Genomic DNA, 14,033 nt, shown 5'->3' with positions numbered 1-14,033 from the left:
GCGGGGCCGATCCCGCCGGCCCCGGCTGCGGCTCCGGCTGCGGCCACGCGGGGGCAGTGCCGGCCCCGGCTGCGCGCGGAGCGGGAGCGCCGCTCCTGTGTCCCCGCGCGGCCCCGCGGCTGAGGGCGCGGCTGGGTCCGGCTGCTCTGAGGCTGCCTGTGCCTCGCCCAGCCAGCTGCACATAGAGCTCTCGCACGTTTATGCATCTCGAGCCTGCCCCAAGCAGAAGGCAGGGGTGTGACTCCCTCCTGCTCGAGCCCACGGGCAGTCCGTGGGACCGGAGCGGCCCAGGGCTGGGCTGGCAGTGTGACCCACGGCCCGAGGCCAGGCACGCTGGCCAGGTCCCACTGCACCACCTCTGGGCTCATCATGGAAGGCTGGATCCAAATGGTGCCTGTGTCGGAGTGATGAAAGCAGATACTACTTGGGAGATGCAAAATGCCAAGGAAATCTGAGGGCAAATGCAGCACTCAGTGGAAGCTGATGAAAACTGTATCAACAACAGGAATTTTCACACCAAAAAGTTTCGTGCTAAATGAAGTGTCACAGAAGAGAACCCAGGCACTCCATGAGAAGAGGTCCAGCCATGAGAGCTGGGCCTGGTGGTGTGGCTGCACCTCAGCCTCCCTCAGTCCCTGTCTTCCCTCCCGGCTCTCCAAGAGCAACCTGCTCCCAGCCAGCTCAGGAACCGTGCCCTGGAGGAATCCCACCGCCCCTGGGAGCTGGTGCAGGCTCCAGGTTGTAAAGACCAAAATAAAAGCACCACCCCCACCAAAAACCAACCTGCATTTTGCAGCCCTAACTGACAAGTTTTGCAGCTGGTTGATATGTGTATGCAGAAATTTGATAGTGGCTATTGTTATTCATTAATAACTTCAATAAAATCATTAGTTTTAATTAATTGAAAAAAAAGAATCAGAGTTTTTCTGGGTCTAACTATTCCCTATATGTCTTAATAACTGAAAATGGAAATAATTCTCTGTGTGTATTTTCTATCTCTGACTCTCTGAGGCACCATTTGGTTGCTGGTGCTGTGCTGGGGCTGTGGGGCTGAGCTGCCCCGGCAGGAGCTGCCCACCCACACTGACAGCAAGGCAGGCCTGGCTTCACCACGTGCTCTGCAAACTTTCTACACCTTTAGCTTTATAATTTTTGATGAGTCTTTGCTTTCCATCCTCTTTGTCCTTCGTTTTTCAGCTGGTTCCCTGTTCCATGAAGCAAAGAGACATCTGGGAATGTAAGGATAATTGTACAGAAGTTACATAGTAATTTCTTTCTAAACAGTATATAAATTGGCTGGATTTGCCTTCACTTTGTAATGAGACCAGTTTGACTCTGCTAGTGCTTATGTGTGAAGATGTTATTCACTGGGTGACATCTCACATTCCACACTGCATGTTGGGGTATTTTTAACCATGCAAACTTCCCACCTATCAAAGTAATTTGCAAAGGTAATTTTGTTTCTACTCATCTATCACAATAAATCAATGAATAAATAAATTATAATCCAGCAATTAAATGTATAATGAGATGGGGAACAACTATTAATAAATGCAGAGCTAGTTGCCCAAAGGTGAACAGACTCCCCCTCTCTTCTTACAAATCAGGTAATGATCTTTCTATAATGGAGAAACAAGCAGCTGTTAAACATGTAAATGAAACCAAGGGATATATGAGTTCACACTATAATACTGTTCTTCAGCCCCTTTATTATTGTTACTTTATCGGTTCTTCTGTGACTTTTCCTCTGAATATTTAAAGACAGGGAGGGGATATGCAATTATGCTTAAACATCCTTCTGCCAAATGATTGACTGAATGAACTCATCCCTGTTGCTGAGGAAGGAATTGGCTCCCTTCAGCAACCTAACTGGTACAGGCTGAGTTTTACGCCAGCAGAGCTATTACAAAACCAGTGTTGATCTCCTGGATAATTCAAAAGAGAATGCCAAAATTTCATGAGGGATAGAGGTCCCTTTAAAAAAACCCCCAACAAATTGGCATTATTAAACATCTAATCTAAACAAAACTATACAAGTAGGGTATAAACTAGTGTATCTTCTAATTTTAAATATGGCTGTGAATTGTAATATCACTGCTGCTCTCAGTATTTGATATTGCTATAAGGAAAAGCAGAATACAGTTTTCCCCCTGAAGTCTTGTTGCTGTAATAGGCATGCTTGGGGATGCTTCATGTTCCTTCAATTCCCACCTATCCTCAATATTTTTTTTCTCTTCAAAATTAATTGTCAGAGACTTACCGTTTCATTGAAACACCTTTACTTCTTTCTTCAATGGTGAATCCCTAGTCATTTTCCTCTGGCTCTTTCCTGAATGTGTGCTCGTGTTCTCTGTCTCTCTGTGCCACTTGCCGTGTTTGTGCTTTACCACCCGAGATCAGATTATTCAAAAAACTTGTTTTCAAAGGAATGATTGATGCATTGGGGTTTGCCTCAGTCTATGCTGACTCTGGCACACCATTAATGTGGGGCTGAGGAAGTACAGCATTGCCCAGAATATCAAGTTGTTTATCTAAAACTTTCTTATATTTAGAAGAGTACAGATTTCCCTCCCAGCCCCCCATACAGTCTGAGAATTTCAAGGGCAGCAGTTGGCAGAGAATTCAATGAAGCTACAGTGGTTGATTTATTGTAATAGGTGGCAGAAAACAGAATTATCTTAGCAAATTAGTTTGGCTGATAGGAAAGCTGGCCAGCAGATAAGGGGCACTGCTGATGCCTGACCTGACCTGCACATGCCTCTGACGGAGTTTCACTGATTTGCAGTTCTGGATGAGTCACTACACTGAGCAGAAAGTGCTCAGGAAGAGCAAACAAAGCAGGACATGGCCACGAGCTGCACGCAGTATGCTCCCTGGAAGCACTGTCCTTGACACTGTCCAGCTGCCCTGCAGTTTCTGGGTAAGGTGAGAAACACTATCTGATCCATTCATCATTTTATACAATTCAGACATTCAGGAAGAGGTTGTTTCACAGAAAAAGCTGGACAAGTTTTTCAACTGCATATTGCAGTCACTGAAGTTTAACTGTATTTATCAACCCCAGTGAAGTGATTTCTTTGGCTTTCCACTGCTGGACCTCTCTGGCTCTTTAAAGCCCAGCAGGAGCTGGATGAGGGGACCTGTGGCAGTCAGGTGACCCATGGAGATTTATTAAAAGCTCATAGTCTTATATGGGTCTTGCCTGCAGACAGAAACAAAAGTATTTAACTCTCCCCAAACACTGTGTACTCCCACTTTTCCTGTTTATACAGGAAAAATTAGAACTCTCAAAGCCTTGAATAAGTTCACAGTATATTCTATTTAGCACTGAATGAAGCTGTTTGTGCAGTAGGGCACAGAAGCTGTTTAAAACTGGGCAGAAAGAAAAGATACATACAAATATAAAAAGCTCACATTTGAGAGGAGTTCAGTTTGGGAGTTGTCACTAACTGCACACACACGTGTGTGTGTTTGTGTGTTTGTGTCTGTGTGGTTGAGAAGCACAGTTGTCATAAAGGGAAGCAAGACCTTTCCTGCTGTATTTCATCTTGCTGGAGCTCCCTGGAGCAGGATGGTCAGGGTGGGAACCGTAGGACAAAGCCTTCAGGTGACATCGTTGGTGCATTGCTGTACAAGGTGCTCAGAAGATATTTTTTAAGCAGGCACTGGATGTGCCTTTGATTTTATGTTGGGCTGCTGAGGATAGCAAGAAGAATTTTTCAGTTTAAACTCTGACTTTGTCAGCAGACCCCAAAGGATCCTCCTCTGGAAACTGACAGTTTAAATATCTTTCATCCTGGGGAAGCAAGTGCTTCCCATGCCCTGGGAATTCGCTCAGAAGTGCTGACTGGGATCTCACAGACAAAAATGTTGGAATTTAGTGGAGCAGTTGATTCTATGCCCCAAGTCCCCCATAAACTCAAAAGTGCAGAGTTGTGGAACACCTCATGGCAAGAGCAGGCTGAGAAATGTACACGGTGCCCTGGTCCCTGCAGGTGCAAAAAGGTACCAGTAGGTGCTAAAGCTTTGACCCCTGCGGGCCACCTGGATTAGCATACTCATCAGGGGTGTGCAGGAATGAGTTTTGCACTCTTGGTTAGTAGCATTCATCTTGTCTTTGCACAGACTGGGAGCCCTGCTTGGCTCCTACAGCCAGAACCAGCAGCCGCCTCTTAGTTCTTGTGACAAGTGTGAGGAAATTAAATTATAAACATGGAGAAAAGTACTACGCTAAACATTGGGGGCGGGGGGGGTGGGGAGAGAGGGACAGAATTGGACCCTTTCTACAAGGTAAGAACTCAGTGATAAATAGATCTGTGCATATTTCCCAGTCTCATTCCTCACTTGCCAAGTCTGATGCTATTTTCATTAGGCCATGTTACCATACATGTCATTTTATACAAAGGTGCAGTATATCACAACTGGAGGTTGAGGTGCTTGTAGTGAACACAAATGAGCTTGTAATGGTCCATCTGCTTTGATTTTATTTAGTGATCCCTCAAGGGCTGGGAGCTAGAGTGAGAATAACAATGCTTCAACCCATCTGCTATTGTAGTACCAGCTCCAGTTGAATTATCGCATGTTCTGAGTGGCTGGCATATGCTGTGACATAAAGCCACAAGAAAGTGTTGCTCTCCAGCTGTTGTGTTGACAAATACTTTTCAGCCAGTCATTAAGTTCAGCTCAGTAACCAGGGGGAAACTGTAGCTAAAAGTTGATTATTATTTTATTTTATTTTAAGCATTAGAAATCACTAGTACAATATATTTTATTTAAAAATGTGTCACTAAGGGCACACATTGTATATGAGCTCTAACAATAAAAAATTCTCTGTGATGCCCATAAATTTATGTGTTACAGGATTGGATGGGCATCTCTGTAACTGACAGTGTAAATCTTAGTAACGAGGCTCTGGCTAACCTTGTTTAAGCAGCAGCACATCTCAGGATGTGTATGTATAAACTTGCTGGCCTGGCAGTGCTATGGGCCACGAACACGCCTGACCGTGGAAGGAACGACTCAGAAAGAGATTGTGATCTGAGGCCCCATGCAGGGATGGATAACTAGACTGGCTTTAAATTGAGCAGGAAAGTGAGGCAAGACCTCCACAGAGACAGGTACCTTGTGGGTGCAACAGGTTCAGATGGCTCATCCGGCACTGCCCCTCATCTGGGCTGCAAAGTCTCACTGCTAAAAGTGGCCACTAATTTGGCCTTTACTCCCTCTTCCACCCTTGGTGGCCTCCTGAAGAGCTCAGGTCACTCTGGGGGCACCCAATTCGTGCCTGCACAGAACGCTTGCTCCAGAGCAAGCCGTAGAAGAGTGTTTGTGGATCTCTACTGACGATAGTCAGATTGCCCCCTTCTCCTTCCTCTCTCCACCGTGTCCTCTCAGGGCTGCTGGAATCCACCACTGTGCCTGGGAACAAAATAAAAGGCATTTCCCATAGGTTCAAAGGCTGATACACAGACAGATGTATGTGGGGAAGGAGATGTTCCCTGCTCAGGCTGAGAGAACGTTCTCTCTTACTGCAGGTAACACACCCAAGGACAGCACACACCTTTTGGGCACTGGCCACTGTCCAGTAGGCACACTTTCAATGAGAACAGAGACAATAAAATCTCTTCTTGATATTCCAAACCACTCTCCAGAATTTTCATCCCTAATCTAAGCCATCCCTGCTGCAGGTGATAGGTTTGGTGAGGGGTTACAACCAGAGGACCCTGAGGGATGGTGCCAAACCCCGAGTGCTGCCAGTGCCCCAGGAAAGCCAGGTGGGCTCACTGAGCTCTTGTGCCCTTCTGTTAACCATTGCACTGGGGAGGCAGCTCTTAAATAGGACTTACACTTCTATTTTCCCTCAGAAAAACAATGGGCACTGTTCATACTGAGGCATTTCAGTTCTAGAGGTTTGTATTTCCTATTGTACCCAAAGACCTGTGGGTGCCAGCTGTCACTGGTGCTGCCATTGTATCATGATCCCCTGGCTAGTGCAGGAATTGTTGATTACGTTGCCTTTTGAATCAGTTGATTGCCATGAATAATAGGCCAAAAAGGCTGTCAGCATTTTTGACTTTAACTATAACTATTACAATTAATTATGGGTTTAATTAGCATATATGCCTAGCAGTAGAGAATATAATACTTCATGGGTAACAGATGATCCTGCAGCTGTAGCATAAAGTGTGATACAGGTTGGGACACAGATAGTTATTAATAAATGGCTTCTATTGTTTGAGGTCCTTATTTATACAAATTAGCAGGCACGACATAATCAACCCAAACTGTATAATTTATAATAATTGATTTCATTTTGACTGACCACCAGTCAGCCTACTACATGCCCTCAGAAGAAAAATAGCCCTATTAGGATAAGTTTAATCCTAAACATAGCTAATGAATCCTATTACTTTAAGGTCATATTTGAAGCTTTTGTTAATTGTCAGAACCATTTAAAATTGATTAGAGTTAAATTAAATCAATGTAATGTTTAGAAAAACAATATTTCTAATGGATGAGGCCAAGCTGACCTCGAATAAACATATTTATCAACCGATTTCAGTGAATGAGAAGGCTAGCAGCTGGGCTCATAATTCATGATTGTCTATAATATGGGAAATGTCACTATCTAGGCCATTAATTATGTCAGGTAATAAATCTGTTGCTCACAGTTGAGCATTTGCCAGTTGGGGTAACAACCCCCTCAGCAAGGTTATGACGTTTAGAGACTCCTTTCTTGTTAAACCCACACTTTACAGCAGCAGAACAACTGCATGCAACTTTGGGTGGAATGAATGTGGTCTTTTCATAGCTGTCAATTACCTGACAACATGCCAGACTCTGATAACTTAGTATGGAATCATCATTTGAAACAACAAGGATGTTCTATGAGGAAAAAGTTTTGCTGCACTATGTAACTACATTTCCCAGGCTGGAGAGGTCAGCTGTTATTAATAGTTCCTTACAGACCAGCACTAAGTGACTGATTTCAGTAAATATATCCTGTGGCAAAATGTATAATGATAATAGAAATAACTGCTTTTCACAAGTTTGAGAGCGTGAGAAATTCAGAATGGATTAATATGAACTAGGGTACATGACCTATCCCAGGTAATGATGGGTACAGTTTAACACAACAGGATATAGGAAAAATGATACACAGAAGCAGGAGCAGTTTAAAGTTAATCATGCATTCAGCAGCTTAGGAAAAGGTCTGGCATTATTGCAGACAAATGACAAAAAACACCTGCTCCCTGTTCAGTAGTTTGTCAAAAAAAAAAAAAAAAAACCAACAAAAAAACCAACAAGGATAAACTCACTTTTCATAAAGAAAGGGTGAGAAAATAGCAAAAAAATGTCACAGTAGCAACCAGATGGAGAGGAATTCTCATTTTTATAGTATTATCACAGAAAAATATAACTAACGTAATATAATATTTCTACTGAAAAAGACCAGGATAAGTGATGAAAGGTTTACAAAATTAAAGAGAATCTGGAGCAGATGAAAAAGATTCCTGAAATATTTTGCGCTGCTTTACTTATTCCCTAGAACTGGCCTTTCCACGTTGGTACAAGATGCTGTGTTTTGTCACCCACTGAACTGACCCTGTGTTTGCAATCCTTTTCCTTGCAGGCTGCTCTGCTTTTGGAACATCAGCTGGATTTACAATTCAGGCTCAGCTGTAAGCTTGAACACTGAATTTGACCATTAGTACTAATAAATGGTCACATCCTGACAATATTAATCAAAAGTTAACACAGCGTCTCAATCTCAGTTTCGCACAGGTAAGGTATGAGGCGCTAGCAGGCACACACTGCACTTGCATGGACACCATCAGCAGTTGGGCTTCATAAATTAGGTGTGTCTTCACTGAACCACATCGAATGGCTCTGAACAGCCACAAATATGTTGTGGATTGGCCTTTTTTTGCCTTCAGTGTATCAGCAGCTCCATGCAAAGCACTTGTGAAAATAAACATTAAATGCGAGTTGTAAACTTACATGTATTATGAACAACAGAAAAATAAAGGGGCCTTTCAGTCACAATATAAAAATAGTTTCCTATGAGGACAATAAAATACAGATGCTTTCTTGACTTCAAATCTCTGGCAGATACTTTGCTGACACTACTTGCAATTAAGCATTTAAATAGAAATTGGTTCCATTTGTGTGTAAATTAACAGCAGGTTAGGAAGAATATGAGAAAATCAAACACTCGGCTGTGAAACACTGCACTGGAGAGCTGCTTTAGGATATTAAGGCAATTTGTGTGTGTGTGTGTGTGTGGAGAAAGAATAAGAGACTATGTTTCTATGGGTGTATATAATGACTATTTCATTTCTTGGGTAAAGCCCTGTGTGTGTGTGTGTGTGTGTGTGTGTCCTTTCCTTTATGGCAAGGAAAATTGCTCTTCTAACCTGTCTTCAAAATGTAATAACTTTACTTGCAACCAACCGCTGTAGACCTGGACTGGACTCTGAATTATTACTGTGAGTTGAAACATTTCTTTAACAAAACTGAGTCCTTTAATATCCCCCACCTCTGTTATTAGATGGACGAATGAATTTTACTTTGAACATAACATGTGGCATTGTCTGAAAATTGCCGGTATGAACTGAAGTTGGCAGGTATTTTCTTGCTCTCCTCGTCAGTGATTGCCATTTATTATATGTTGCACCTTTATCTGTCAAATACCGCAGAGCGCTATATTGATTTGTGTCTGCCGCAAAGCAAAGGTCACTTTGATCAACATACTACAAAACCAGAAAAAGTAGGGTTCTGACATTTCATTACCTGGGAAAAAAAGGACTAAAATAAATAAGAATATGTTTGAGAACAGAGCACTTCAATATCACAGTGTGCAGTAACTGTAATTAACAAAAGAACTGCTCTATTGAGGTTAAAGAGAAAAAAAAGAAGAAGGCAGGTTTTCTTCCAGTGACTGTTCTTTACATGACTGATTCTGTAACATTACAGCTGTGATCTTACTGAAGGGTTACATTCATTACAAATCAAATACGTTTTGCTTCTCAGATTCAGACTTTTAATGAGCAATAAAACTCTGGAACCATTTAAGGACTGGGGAAGATTTTATAAAACTTTTAACTTTGACTAAGAAACCCTAATCAAATTGGGGACTTTTAACGCTATACCCAGCTGAGGACATGGTCTCTACGTTAGGAACGCACAGTCTGAAGAGACAAATCACAGGAGAAAGAACTGGACCCACTGCAAAATTCTGTGTGCCCCAGGTCCACAAGGACTTAAAGGCTGAGCCAGAAATTAAGCCCGTATCTTATCCATTTTCTAATTCTAGTTCCCAAGAACTTGGTAATATTTAGGAACTAGCACACAAAATAATGATTTGGGAGGAAAGTGATGCTGCAGGTGATGTAGTCTTGTTATTTTCCTTCATGCCCAGTGTCTTTTGGGCACCCCCTACATACTGCTTCACTGGGGTCAGCAGACACTTCTTTGCATGGTGTAAATAAAATAGGACCAAATTTCTGTGGAAATTTTTCATTCTGGCAGAAACTGCTTTTGGGAATGTACTTTTCATTGTAGTTCCCCATCCCTTTCCCAGTAGATCCTGCAAAAACACCTTTCATTTTTCCACAAGGAACCTAATTTTCATAATAAACATAACAATATGGCAGTTTTGGGGTCTTTTTCCCCATGCAGCACCCTGATGCCCTCAAGATGGATCTGGTATTTCACATCCCTGGTCTTTCTAAACAGAGAAATGAATCTTACAAGTGCTACTGCTCTACCTGAACACAGGTAACAAAGTGGCCAGGCTGCTTTCCCGTTATTACTGCTGGGAAGTTTTGTTTTTTTCTGGTTTCACAGTGTTCAGTTCTTCACCTGAAGCCACGTTTGCATGGAAACCCAGCGAGCAGTGGCACCTCAGAGCTTTGCTGCACCTCCGAGCAGTAGGGTGCATATCACAGCTTGCACGGCATATGGCAGTGCTTATCATGTCAATAACAAAGTCTGAATAATGCAATTCTTGGTTGTAATTACCTTTTATTATTATCAAGGGTCATTCCTGGGCTCTTCATCCTTTCATCTCATGCGGAATTTTGGGCTTCTTTATTAATTAAATAGCCAGTGTGATTGAATTAGCCGATTAGCTCTGCCTGAAGGGATGAGCACTGATCCAAACAAAGGGCTTGATTCCACAAACTTGTTGCTGTGAGGGAGAGTCTTGCAGGGAGCTGGCTGCCAAGAGCGGGCTCCTAGGACTTGGCAAACCTGATCCCAGTTAATTTGCAATTATTAGAGCAGGTAAAAAATTCCATTTGGATACTTTCCTTCTAGGAAATAACTGTTCATCAAGCATGAAACTTTCCATGGGGATGTTTGATTTTATTAAAAATAATGTGTTTGAAAATAATCATGTTTCTGTATAGTGTTCTACTGCTACCATTTTTTTTCCAGAATCATATTGTAATTTTAGATTTGTAAAATTTGAAGTGAAAATGGCAACAAATCCTTTTAGCATTAAGAGAGGAGTCCTGACTGTTCCCACGTATTGGAAGAGTTTTGCTGTAAATTCCTGTATGGCAGAAAATTCCCACTAATAAAAAGATTAGTCTCTGTCTCCAACAGTTACTTCAACCAGACAATGTATGTTCCCTACTCCTAAAGCACAGATTAAAATCCCACATGGCAGCAGGGCTATGCATCTCTAAAGTATCTGTGCCTGAAAGGCACATTGGAAATGTATGCAAATGCAGCTCATCTCTATCCTGCTCCACTGTTCTCACTCCCTTTTTTCCTCCCTTTATCTTGACATGTTTACTATTTCTTCTACAGTGTGCTTCACTGAATAGCAGATCAAACTTCAAAGCAACTTTTAGTTTGAAATTTGTTTCCAAGCTCCTAAGCTATTCTTTTTCTGACAGCAGTGGATAAGAAATTGTCACTACCACTGGTGACATGTCATCGGGAGATACAGGAATAACAGATGGGCAGCACTGAGATAACAGGAAGTAACTTCATAAAAGATTATGTTGACATCACCAACTATGAGAGCAGAGGTAGAATGACCCCCAGAAGGGAATCCAATCCACTCAGGTCTTTCTGACTCACAGGAGCTTTTTCTTATTTATTTCCATTCACAGATCATGTTGGATCTAAAATTGTTTGAAGTTTTAAAACAGCTATGTTAGAATTAATAGTAACTATTAATAGGGATTAAGAAAAGGATGAATGGATTTAGTCACTAACTTCAGTGTTTTAAATGATACTACTAAAATGATAAAATTATCATAAATGATAAAATGATTGCTGATGTTACTGGCGTAACAGAATGCCATTAATAAGAGTCAAGATTCCTTGATTGTAATGTGAGATCAATGGGTTATGACATTTTGATGACAGGCTGATGGATCTGACTTTCTAAATGAAGAATGATTGATTATGACTCCTCAAAAGTATGGCTCATTATCAGCATATCTAGGCAACTCTTGACACCCACTATACATAACACCTATTATGGAATGTCACAAGTCTTTGCTTTGGGTGCATGACCACGATTTCGGAGGAAATTAATTGTTCTGCTTACTGCAAGATACTATAGCATATTGCATAAAACAAAACAGTGCCTGGTATCTACAAGGAAAGCAGCACAGAAACCAAGAAAAGCAGTGATTTTTTAGCCCTCAATGCATTTCATATCTAACAGATGGCCCACAAGCCTGTAAGAAAACTGTACTTCCTGATGGCAGTAGGAAAATGATAAAAAGCACGACATGGGCTTCATATGCTGCATTTTATAAAAGTCTATGAATTTGTCTTCCAAACCAGGGATGACACAGAACCATAGGAAAACATATTTCTTAATTTGAAAGAGAGATGCATTAGTGCTAATTACATTTGAAAGTCCCCTGCTGTGCTGCACTTCATATTTTAAAGTTTAAAAAGAAGTGTCAGTGTTTTATTTACAGTATGTTACAATGCAATTCAAAGTTTTGGTCTAGGGTGTAAATTCTATTGTGTAAAATGGTTGTACAGTGGATAACATGGATGCTGTCATGGAGAGTGTGTCAGATGCAGGAAATTGTTATGGTAATAAAATAATGCCTGAACTGTCCGGCCCAATGCCCCATCCTGTACTGAGAACCATTTTTGAAAGAAGTTGATATTACACAAGAAACTGCTAAATATAATTTTAAAAAGGTATATTAAAGGTGATATGTTAATCAGTGCAGGGTGTTTTCTTGTCTCCATCAGAATTCTTGGAAAAGATCTGGGCCACTGAAGGAAAATCAGTCACAGCAGAAGTTTTTGCCTGCCTGACAGAGTTAAAACAGCAAATAGCCGGGAAGAGACAGATTTATCCAGGGAGATAGAGCACCCAGCTACCCTCTGCTATGAGCTTCTGAATCACTAGATGTAGATATGCAGGATTTCAAACAGGCATTTCAGACAGTTTCAAACCATCACATTTAAAATTATATTAAATTGGCTTGGGACACATCATAATGTATTGATTTTCCATCTAGAACACTAAGACATTAGACAATTACAAGTTCAAGAATATTACTAATTCTGCCAATTATTTTGTCTCCCAAAGGAGAAAGAATACAGAAGAGCTTCATACTGAGAAAATTACCTCTTTTTACATTAAAAAAAGAAATTAAGGAAGAACTATTGTGAATAAATATTCTTTTAAACCAAGGAATGATCAGCTGAAAAAGAATTCCTTTTTCCCTACTGGAAAACAGTTGGTGTCTGGCTAAAATAAGGTGCCAGTTATTCAGGCAGGGATTTACCCTGGAGTGCACCTAGCAGGAGTTGGACTTTCACCTGTGGAACAGCTTTGGAATAGTGAAGTCTTTAAAATAGCTAACAATTACTTAATACACAGTAACTAATACCAAATTCCTCTCTGCTTTGGAAGGTCAGTGAATTCCTAAGTGTCCCCTGATCTAGGCTCACCATTTCATGTCTCTGCCTGCAGAACCTGTGCCAGAATGGTGCTGGAGAAGTGGCAATTTCCAGCCCTTGCTGAGCTGATGGACTTGCCATTTCATGTGACAAAACGGGAGGTCTCTGCTGGACTTCGGAAGGCACATTCACGTTTGTGGTATTGACTGACATGTGAGTCACAATTTGCTCATCTCTGACCTGGACCCAAACACACGTGAAGAGCCCTGTTCCACTTTGATCTGTGCTTGTTTTATGTCTGCACTGACTGGGGCAAGAGATTACACAAATCACAGGACAATGGACATCTGTCCTGGGCCTCTGTTGCTGGAACATCACCAGCCAGCAACACCCAGAGTTTCAGTTCGTATAAATCAGTGTAACTATGAGCTTGTGTTTTCAGGAGAGCCACTGCTTTGTGCTTTATCAGATCTTAAGAAATATCCTAATGTTACGTCACCGTATCATTACAGAGAAACCCTAGTAAGAAAAGATTGATCAAGCCCTAAGTGTCAATTCAGAGACACAGGACTCTAGGCTGCTAGTTTTTAAATTCAGTTTCTTTTCTGGGGGAAAAAAAAAAAAAATAATTCAAAATCGGCCCACATCTGGTAGATTTGATGTGATGAACAGTTCATAGTCTGCTAACTGAAGCCTTCTAAGCAGACCATTGATTATCAAATTTAAACCAAAATATTTCTTCATCCTTAATGGAGAAATCTGCTACAATTTAATAGTTGAGCTACAGAATATTAATAGTGGGTTTCAAGAAATTGCCCTGTGTATCTCCAGAATTCAGTGTTGCTTGTTGTCCAGCTGTGGCAGTATGAATGGTTAACAGAAGAGAACACTGTTCTCCATAAATTTTACAAACAGAAAGAGGCTGAATCTATTTCCAGCAGCTCCAGCACTGGAGCTCCTGCGGAACTGCAGAGGGCCTGTGCTCCCCCAGGAGAGTTTGCAGCCCCTCTTGCACCCCTTCCCATCTGTTTGCTTCTCTGGCTACCAAACTGCCCCTTGGGGGGTCTTCACCTGCTGCCTGCTGTCACAGAGTGCACCATCCTTCCAGAGCTGTGTACCTGCTATTTTAAGAAGTCCCT

General features: G+C 41.6%; 1 long non-coding RNA gene across 4 annotated transcripts in view; it reads right to left on the bottom strand.

Annotated features, from left to right (window-relative positions):
- Positions 1-2,101: 2,101 nt before the first annotated feature.
- The window catches only part of LOC125332182, a 193,227-nt gene continuing 181,295 nt past the window's right edge, over positions 2,102-14,033 (bottom strand). For 3 of the 4 annotated variants that reach the window (XR_007206390.1, XR_007206388.1, XR_007206391.1), the window contains exon 5: positions 2,103-5,418. This is a non-coding gene — a long non-coding RNA (uncharacterized LOC125332182). Of the gene's footprint in view, positions 5,419-14,033 lie in introns of all 4 variants that reach the window. The other variant, XR_007206389.1, reaches the window with a different exon arrangement.

The sequence above is a fragment of the Corvus hawaiiensis genome, chromosome 12 (assembly GCF_020740725.1).
Source record: "Corvus hawaiiensis isolate bCorHaw1 chromosome 12, bCorHaw1.pri.cur, whole genome shotgun sequence".
Lineage (NCBI taxonomy): Eukaryota > Metazoa > Chordata > Aves > Passeriformes > Corvidae > Corvus > Corvus hawaiiensis.
The sequence above is the reverse complement of the archived record's forward strand: the minus strand, read 5'-3'. Positions and strand labels throughout refer to the sequence as shown.